The sequence below is a fragment of the Excalfactoria chinensis genome, chromosome 8 (assembly GCF_039878825.1).
Source record: "Excalfactoria chinensis isolate bCotChi1 chromosome 8, bCotChi1.hap2, whole genome shotgun sequence".
Lineage (NCBI taxonomy): Eukaryota > Metazoa > Chordata > Aves > Galliformes > Phasianidae > Excalfactoria > Excalfactoria chinensis.
Window position 1 is genome coordinate 7,561,066 of NC_092832.1, and position 10,498 is coordinate 7,571,563.

Genomic DNA, 10,498 nt, shown 5'->3' on the forward strand with positions numbered 1-10,498 from the left:
AATATATGTATTCCCTTTGTATTGAGGTGGAACCCAAGTAGACATCTTCCAAATGCATATACTCTATCATTACAGGACCACCAACAGTTTTTGATGACAGGCCTCCAGAAAAGACAACCAGTCCCTGAACAAAGAGAGTATTTGTTGCCCAGGTATTCTGATAGGTACCATTTGTTTAACCCAAACAGGCTTCTATCCATTTATAAAACAATCACGGGAAGTTTTTGTGGAGAAAGAAGCCCGAGGAACTTCTCTATTAGATATATTTTATTAATAAAAACATCACTGTCTGTCTTAATTACAAAGCCTATACCACTACAAACTATTTCATAACCCTCAGAATTTTAAGAGTTAAGTTGTGCTAAGTCCTACTGAACAGTATCATGATATTGCCTGCTTTCTCTCAGTAGAGCCTTATTCAGACCCTGACTATCAACTCTCAGCATAAACAATTGAATAACCTTAACTCCAGGAACAAGGATTCAGCTCCCCGGATTTCAGGATAGACCTTCCATGCTGATTTTCAACAGTTGCTATTAGCAATATCAAGAAAGCTGTTTTCTCATTGCACTTTTTCATTATTAATAAATTAAATTGCTATGTTAAAATGGTTCTTTTTTATTAATTTCCACAAGTCTCATTTTCAGCTGGAAGTTCATCATTTTCTTTCAGTAAGAATTGTTTAAAATTTGGGAGGTTTTTTTTTTGACCTTTAATTTCGGTTCAAACAGCAGGGCGATCAGAATTCAAAGTATAGAAAAATAGCATAATATACATCGTGTCTGAATTTGACACGCAGTGTTTATGTTGAGTATTTGATCTTTGCTCTCTGGCTTCACTCAAGGGTGCAGTACTATCATAATGAGTAACTAAATACTGCTCCTGTATTTATGACACCTTTTCTTTGATATAATTCCATACCTGTACACCTAGTAGTATATATAGCATATTTATATAGTAATTCCCCAGTAATCTGAAAAATGACTTTATCAGTGTATCAGACATTCACTGGCAAAATAAAGAAGCACTCCTGGTATACAGTTAAGCAGTACTAACCCAAAATATACATTTCTGCTCTCAGATAGGGCTTCTCCTTACAAAAATTCATGTTCATGTATGTCAAAGCTACCTCAACTACACTGTGTGCTGTGAGAGGTGATGCTTCATTTTAGGAGAGGAATTAATTGGGTCTTACTAGAAAGTACAACCTAATAAAATAAATAATGTTTTATGTTACTTGCCCTTCTTTCTGTAAAGGGATATTAGCATAGGCCAGGCATCATAAGCACCCTTATAGTACTTACACTCAGATAAGCATATACATTGTGCTAATGCAGTGATAAGCTATTTGCTTACTTAGTTCCTTTCTCCGATTATGGAAATGGAAAGAAATAGAAATTCTCACTTATTTAAAATGCTATTTTTTCATATTGTGTCTAAAATACAGCAACTTGTTAAAAACAAAAAATACACAAAACCAAACATAACAACCAGGTTGCAACTTCAGAAATCTTTACATGTAAAGAGGTTAGGAAGAGATGGAAGTATATACAAACATAATGAACAGTGTTCACTGCATATTATCACTAAGAGTAAAAGCAATGGGGAAAAACAGAAGACAAAGACACTTTGTAGCAGATTAGATTAGAATAGTCTGTTTCAGTTGGACGGGGCCTTCAGTATCATTTTCTGATGGCATTGTCTAAATGCCTCTTGCACCCTGACAGGCTTAGAGTATCAACCTCTTTGTCAGGAAGCCTGCTCCGGTCTGACCACCCTGACAGAAAAGAACTTTTTCTTCATGTCCAGTCTGAGCCTCCCCTGTGTTGTTCCCTCATCTGTTACTGTCAGTGGCCAGGGAGAAGAAACTGGTACCACCTGCCAGTGCTTCCCCCGCTCAGAGTTTTAGAGAGCAATGTCAAGTTTTAAGCCTGATTTTGAATCTGAGAGAGAACTGAGATGAGTGTGTAGAGATAAACACAGAAAACAGAACAAAGAGAGACCTTAACAGGCGATTGAGACTATGAGTTTACCCAATATAAGATCAGTTTTAACCAAGTCATTTCTGACAGGTATCTCCATCTCTAGTCTGTACGTAATAAACTACTTTTAATAATCTGGAGCCCGAAACCTTCAAGAGCATTGATTCAATGCCTCACTCTTCTGCTTCTCTCCCAAATCCAAACTAATATAACCATGCTACACTAAAAATTAATTGCTTCCTTAGGCATTTTAAACAAATATTCTTTTTCTCTGTAAAGTTTTACCTTGTCTCTCCTCAGAGTTCACACCTGTATCCCCAATTCTGAAGTGTTTTCTGGACTTCTAACCATTCTCCTTCCTTCTCACTGATCTCTCAGATGGATTGACACTTCCCTGAAAGGAAGAAAACAGACTCAGTGCTTCAGCTGAGGAACAGAATAGGATAGATAAAAGTTTCTTACATGCTAATTTTTCCAGTTTTTCTGATGTGAAGGGTTTTGTAACGATGCCATCTTGTGATCATGGTTAAAATGACAGTCTCAAAATAAGCAACAATTCATTTTTTCATATATTTTTAGGCTCAGACAACCTCATGCTCAGAGTGAATAGATAATTCATTAATAATCTACAGTAGACATGTTAATTAAGCTAAAAACTTCAGAAGTCCAAACAGACACTGAAACCCAGATGATCATAATGGATTGACCAATAAGGATAAATACCAAATACAGACAGGAATAACATTCCAGCATATGTGCCAATGTTCAGGTCACACAAAACATGAAACGTTTTTCATTTGTATTTAAATGTTTTGCTGAAATGCCCTAGAAGCTGAATTGGAAGAACACCCAAGACTGTAGTTCAAAGCAAAATTAGTAACAGTTCTATTGGTTTAATCAGCATTCCTTTTAAAGAACACAATCTTAGCTAGGCCTCTAGATGGTAGTCTAATATCACTGATAATAAATGGAAAGTACTGTAATGGAGCTTGAACATTTTCCCTTTTAACACTGGCCAGTAGCCAGCTCATGTCCAAAAGAAGTCATGAAAGGCATGATCATTCATCATAAAACTAGCTGGTTTTTCCAATCTGATCTTTACCGGAAAACTGTGTATTCCACCATCTAAGTGTGCCATAATAATTGTCCACGAACACCAATTATTCTCTAACACAGATCAGTTAAAACGCTCCGCTCCAATAAAACAAAAAACCTCATCTTTTTACAATGTTCCAGTAGAGAAGAAGATCAAAAATTTCAGTTCAGTCTATCACCCATTTAAACACTACTTTTGTGTTAGCAATCTCACCCCCTTCTGAGATTATTTATCACGCAGTGTTTTCAGTATGCAATCTGGTAGACTGAAATACATTTAAACTGCTTCTTGTTTCTGTCCTTGCTGTTTACAGTATCTACCCACAAGGTTAATCAAATCGTAATAAATTTAAGCATACGTTGTGCCAAGAAATATATATGTGTTTTCTGTATTAAGCAATGCCTTATGGTGACAGAGCTGACTGCATTGAAGTAATGTAGACATGCATTGTAATGTAGGCATTTAGATGTGCACATTTTTTTCACTCAGTTCCAATGTTCTTCCATTTGCTACTGCATATTTGAGCACTTGTACTATTTTTACCTGGATTCAGAATCAGAACTTCAGAATATTAATGCAACTTTATCATATATATAATCAAACACAGTTTTGACCAATCCCAGTTGTTGTTTTTTAATGAAGACAGAGGTAGCACACACATGGTAGTAAAAGGACGCTACACTCGGTGGAAAAAGCAATGTAAAGTAAAATCAATTTCAGAAACATTTAAAATGTTTATTGGTGCAGCTGCAAAAATGCTTTGAAGTGCCCAAGGTTTCCAAGAAACTGTCAGCACTGGTAAAAATAACCGTGGCCTATTCATGACATTCTGCTAAGCTACATTTCCTCTAAAGCCACAGCCTGAAAGAATGCAGATTTGGGCCTTTTGTTTCTCTATACTTTGTTTCTGAAATGCAGGAGCTAATCATATTGCTACATGAAAACCAACTTCTTATGCACTACCAGGTGAAGAGAACAATTTAAAATACTGCTTGTACTTCCCTTCATTATAGAAGTTGCCACACTCACTTTACTTCCATACAAAAATGGTGACATTCTAAGTTATTCATTCACTCTTTTGTAAATAGCAGTAAATGGATCATCCGACAGGCAATTCGGATTATTGCTTACAAGTGCCATCAAGTTATGGAGGCATTAAAGTGCTGCAGGAATGAAATAGCTATCACCTCAGTGCTCATGATGTGTCCAAAAAGCTTGGGTATTTTAATAGATTGTAATAGATTTTGTCACTGTAAGTCACTTTCACAACTCACTGTGCAACAAATCACGGAACTACTTTTCTGTTCTCTTCTACCACTCTTCTCAGATACCAAAGGCAATATTTAAACTGTAATTGTATGCGCTTCCTTGAAATTCACTATACTTCCTCCTCCATCCTCTTGCAAATAGAAGTGAATGGTGAAGAAATACTCTTTCAAAGTGAACTTCAGGAAGCAGGGTGAGAATAGAATGACAAATTGCTGAAACAGTTCAGAAAAAAACATCACACAAACATGATTTAAGCATTAAGGTGGGGTCTGCATACCTGAGGACATTAAGTAGGATATGGAGCTCAAAACCATTATTTGAGTCAACTATTGTCTTATTTTTCTCACACTTCTCCTTCCAACTTCAGCTTATCTTTATCTGTAAGAATATTCAATTGAAACTGAAGTCCTATCCTCTGTTAGGAGATACGGAGGATATTGCCAACTCCAGAAACCACGGGCCTAGCATTCTTTATGTTTGATATGGAAACAGAAAACCAAGTTCTCTTTTGTGCACATGCAATAAAGTATGCAAGCCCATCTATAACATAATACATGAACTTTATTTTCTACCTGTCTAACTACACTGCAACCTAATACTCTTTACATTAGCCATTACTTCTGCAAATTCTCATTTTCTCTGTCAAACGATGCATGAAAGCTAGAATCGCTACAGCTTAATGGAATAAGCCTCTTATCAGTGCTATATATCAAAGATATTCCTCTCTGAACATCTAAGGACAGAAGGATAACAGGTTCTAAAACAAGTGCAATGTGAATTTGGAACTTTCGCCCCAGCTGTTTACTTTTCCCTCGCTGTCAAAACAGTGGTCGGTGTTATGCTGTTATTTGTTTTTAGGGGTTTAAATGTTCAGGAAGCCAGCATGGGCTTACAGCTGTAAAATGGTGCCAAGAAGGATTTCTGTGTTCCCAAGAAATACTGTCACCTCTATTAGAGAAGTTTTGAAATCAAATTCTGTGGCAGGAGAGACAAGAAAAAGGGAACTCAAATTCATAACTACCTTGGCCTGGTCTGATGGCTTCTGCATCTCTTCTGATCTTGTGGTAATGGCAATGCATGGATGTAAAGCAGACAGCATGACTCAAGTTCTGCTCTGGAACACAAGAGGCAAGCAGGTAAGTGGATTTAAGAGTATATGAATGATTCACCTTTGCATACTAAAAATCAAATAGAAAATATTCCTAATGTTCTGGAGAGCTTTAAGAACAAAGTAGCCAAATTTCTGCCAGCTCTGACAACCTGCTTCAGACCATGGAATTATTACACTGATGATTGCCGAAGGTCTCTTCCCTCCCTGCTGATTTCCTATTATTCTTAGAATGTACGCATTTACAAAAGGGAAGGTTCATCATAGTCTCTTAAAACAAACCATAACATTATGACACGTGTACTACACTTACTACATTTTTTTTCTTTTTTAGTAAAGAAAATAATGTATTTTTTTCCCCCTGGTTAATTTATTATCTTCAACTCACAGTTCCCACTAATTTCTGAGATCTTTCTACAGCTCTATGAATTTATCCCACAGATTGTGATCATCAATCTAAGTCATGCAGATGACTCTCCATTAATTCATTTTCCTTTGTACTGATGTACATATTGCTACCACTTTACAGGGCTTATTCCTTACTTTGACAAAGTTGTTCCATCCATTAAATATCTTATACTCCAGAACAGTTCGTTCATCATCCTCCAATCTAACTTTTCTATGATATATCGTGCTTAAATGAAACGATTTTCTGTATTTCATCATATTTCAGCAATTTCAAATGAAATCAAAGGAGGAGTTGATTATTTTCAAGTGGAACGTAACCAAGTGTGGGATTTGTTCAAAATTATTGGCATTTTTTTAAAAAAGACTGGACAAACATTTGAAGAAGCTCCTGCTGCTGCAGCAGGATGCAGTCATGTAACACTGGAGGATGGTGTTGATGAGTATTCAGCTCACAGGTGAAGCAGCGTGAGCAAGAAGGGGACACAGATGAAAAGGTGCTGACAGATGGCAGGTATGCTGACTTCTTTCACACATATTGAAGGGGCTGCACTGCCGCACAGGAGGTGCAGAGCTGAGAATTAATTCATTCCTTTCTTTGTCAGGCCATGAAGTTTTTCCTATACAAACTGTTTATTTAAGGTGGACGGTGGACGTCCAAATGACACGCAATCTATTTAAATAACTGTGATTATTAAAGGTAAAAAATCATTATGCTTGTTATGAAAATAAATCATATGCATGCCACGCAAACAAATATGTTTGCTGAAAAGTCAAGAACATCTCAAATATTTAATTACACCTTCAAATTCCGTTTCAACATTCACTAGTGCTTATGTCAAAAGCCTCATCCTGAGGAGCCTTACCTAAATATGTTGTGACAATGCAATTTATTTCTTGTTTTGGGAAATTCTAATCCTAGTTTGTAGCCGACAAAAACATTCTGCTTCTTTTTGTTCACAGGCTGCTTGTAAACAAATTTAGCTGAAATATTTGATGAAGACACTTATCAAATATTTTCAACTAATAACTCCTTTCTGGATAGTTTCTGTAACTACTCAAATTCAGATGGTAAAAACCCAGGCAGACCAGATGTGCCATCCAATTTATACAGTTATGTCTCACTTAGAGCCAGGTTTCTGGAGCAATACGATGATATTTCAATCTTATGTATCTGATAAAATGCACATAAAATATTTTAAATATAAACTAATAAATATATAAATAAAATATAAAACTTGTTCTATTTTTTTTAAGTCTAGCAGAAGAAAGACTGGGTAGAAAAATTGTAAGTAGAAAGAACAGTGTGTAGAAGCATGCAGTAATATGTAGAAAAAGAAATGTTACATCAGTGCCCCTTGTTATGCTTTGCTAGGCACCTGACAGTTCTGAGAGCAATTAAAATGTTTCTATTAATTTCCAAGGTGCGGTTTCAAGCCCACGGGGACCTGCTTCGTCTTGTCAGTAGAAACATCCCACAATGGAAACAAGAAATTCTGCCCTTTTCTTGTTATAGATCTTTCTGAGCACCTGTTAGAATAACAAAGAACTGATTCTCGTTTCACATACATCAGTTACAAATATGCCAAGGTGCACGGGACACCATTCTCCTCTTTGGCTGGCTGACTTTCCTCACAGGAAAGTGGAGAGCATCCGGGAGAGGTACCTTTATGATCTGCATAGGGACACTCCTACATTTGTTCCTCCTCTCCAGCAACGATACTGCATTCTTTGACAAACCATTCACCCTTTAGTGAAGCCCTCCTTCTTTGCGTCTTAGGTAATAGCAGTACTTGGAACAGCAGCGCACTAAGGTCTTATAAGCAATTTTTTTTCCATTCTCACTTCAAATAGAACACTCACTGACTCCTAACGTGGGCAGTCAGACAGAACACAGCAAAGAAAAGCACTAGCAGCAGACAATGCCTGAATAATGCTTCTACAGCAACCACATAGTTTTCACCAAAACCCATTAAATTCGCCACATGCAATTCCTTACACGGGGAATAGCTTATGATGTTGTTAGCAATGATTGGAGGATGTATTTATTAGTGGCAGTTGTGAACATATATTGCTGTGTTCCGTAGAGTAAACAAAAACACTACAACAGAAAGGATGAAGGGAAGGACAGCATGAGTCTGACCCCAGCAGCAATCATTTCCCCTAAGAACTGCTGTAACAATATTGCAATGCTGAGGCACAAGGCCACGAGACAAGCTGTCTATGCTTTCTAGAAGAATGCGTTACTTTCAGAAGGAAGAAAAGCCTGAAATTAAAAGGCTTATCTGGATTCCTTCTGAGTGATAGCCAAATAACTGAAATCAGGAGCCAGATGTCCCACAGCCTATGCAGAATACAGGACCCACAGATCTCAAGCAGCTGCCTTCCAGGCAGACTAAAACTGACACTGCTTTGACAAAGAAATCATCAGAACCATGTCATAAGACAGTTGACAAGGGCTGACCCTCAGTGAAACAACCTTTTTAGTGCAATGTATGGAATCAAATCAAGAATCTTTAAAATTGATGATATAAATAAATTAATTCTACTCAAGAAAATGTCCAGGTTCCTGATATATCCAGCACATTAAGCATGTCCTCTTTTCTTCTTTTTCTTTCTCTTCCTTCAAAGTAACTTTCTGAATGTTAGATTGCTTTCCAGTTTGAGAAGCTCTGAAACAGAGAGCAGAAACAGCTGTACTGGATTTATGTGACTAATTGCAAACACAAAACCAACACTTCATCCAACAGCGTTCAAATGTCATGCATAAACTGTAGAGAGGATCTGTAAACCCAACATTTACTGAACAAAAAGGCTGAGTGATTACATAGTGAAATACACCTACCGCATTTCAAGACCAATTCTTCTGTTATGAAAAACATTTCTAAACCTTGTTATTGCACTGAAAATAATGAATAATATTCCCTCCTATTCACACCTACTAATGCAAGGAAATAGCTATAAAACAATGCTCCTTTGCATCTTCACAGGACTTTCTTCCTCTAAAGGTGAACTTGGCTAATCAACAAAGCTGCAACAAGTAAAAGAGCTACTGCATTTACTTGTAAACAAGGAAAACTACTCAAACATACCAGTCTGCCCTCTGTGTTTAAACAGCAAAATATCCTATTTCTTTAGGGAAAAGTGCAGAGTGATCCATCTGCTGTCAGTCTGATACACTTTAAGAGGAAAAGCAAGAGAAAATTTGAAGTTAAAATATTCAGTGATATCACACAGTGGAACAAAGCAAACGAGGAGGAGGTAAGAATTAAAGCTGGAGGAGTTAATGAAGCGTGTAGTAGACAGGACTGTATCAAGGCAGGAAAATGTTGCATTTTATCACACTTAGGCTTTTTTCCCCTGCATTTCCACCACGTGGCAAGTGTAACACAGCTATATACAGTATCCATCAGCTGAACAGACACACACACTATTTCTAATATGACTTTTTATGATTTTTCTTTCCCTCTCATGAACACTCCCCACATCGCCTTGGAAGCAGTGGTATTTCAGCAACAATAGATGTTTTGATGTACAGAACATCTCTGAAGATGGATTCGCTTCTTTATTTCTTTAGATATAACTGCACTATCCTTATCAGCATGAAAGAAAAATCCTTACTTTCCTCAATATCCCATTACAATGACACTGTAGCAGAGCTACTGCAGATGGATATTAAGCTCCATTCTTAATCGCCAATACTGACTGCTCATAGACCATTTCCTTACTCATGTAACTCATTAACTACAACGGATTTTACTCTGATGACATTGAGATGAGAATCTCACTCCTTTAGAATAAAAATTCAAAGTGATGGGAGCCATAAAAAGTAATTTAAGCACCACTAAATTGCAACCACGGATCTGTTGAATTAGCAAGGTGTGAAGAAAATGGGAAGGTTTCCTAGAAGATATTTAGCTTCCTTTCACTGGTAGCAGATAATGAATGTATTGTTCCCTGTTCCATGTGATTACAGGAACTACACACCTGGATCCACTTCTTGATTGTTTTTAACAAGACAAAAATCTAAAGTAATTATTAGAATGTAGGAAAAAAATACCCCAAACCAACAGTTTAGATATTAGTTTTAGGAAAATCACTGTCTCATTTTCTCTCCACTGACAGCTAAGGAAGTCATGAGAACAAATCCAAGTGTCAACAAACATACCTTAAATGTCAGACATTTTTTGAGGTGGACCCCAGACTCTTCCAGCCCTGATCCACACTCCTTTCTTTCTCTCAATATACTCAACACTCTTTTAAATTGAGATGCAAAACTGTTTGCAATGTAAAATACATTGCTATTTGATTTGCTTATTATTTCTACTTTAATAGAAAATCATGATCATAGGCATTTAATATCAAATATCACTTTCTTTAATTTGCATATAACACAGGAGATACCCCAAACTGTTTGAACAGACAAGAACATCCATGGAAATGTTCCTTGGTCTCAATGTAATCAAAGTTACTGTGTGTAGAAAGTGTGTTTAATTTTAATGGAGAATGAATAAATTGCAAAGTTTCAGTGTGCATTTGAGCTTGGTTTTGATCAGGAAATCATCTTGATATGAAACATTTGGGTAATGGATGAATCTGAAAATGTGTATTGCATTTAATAATAAACTTAGAAGTTTA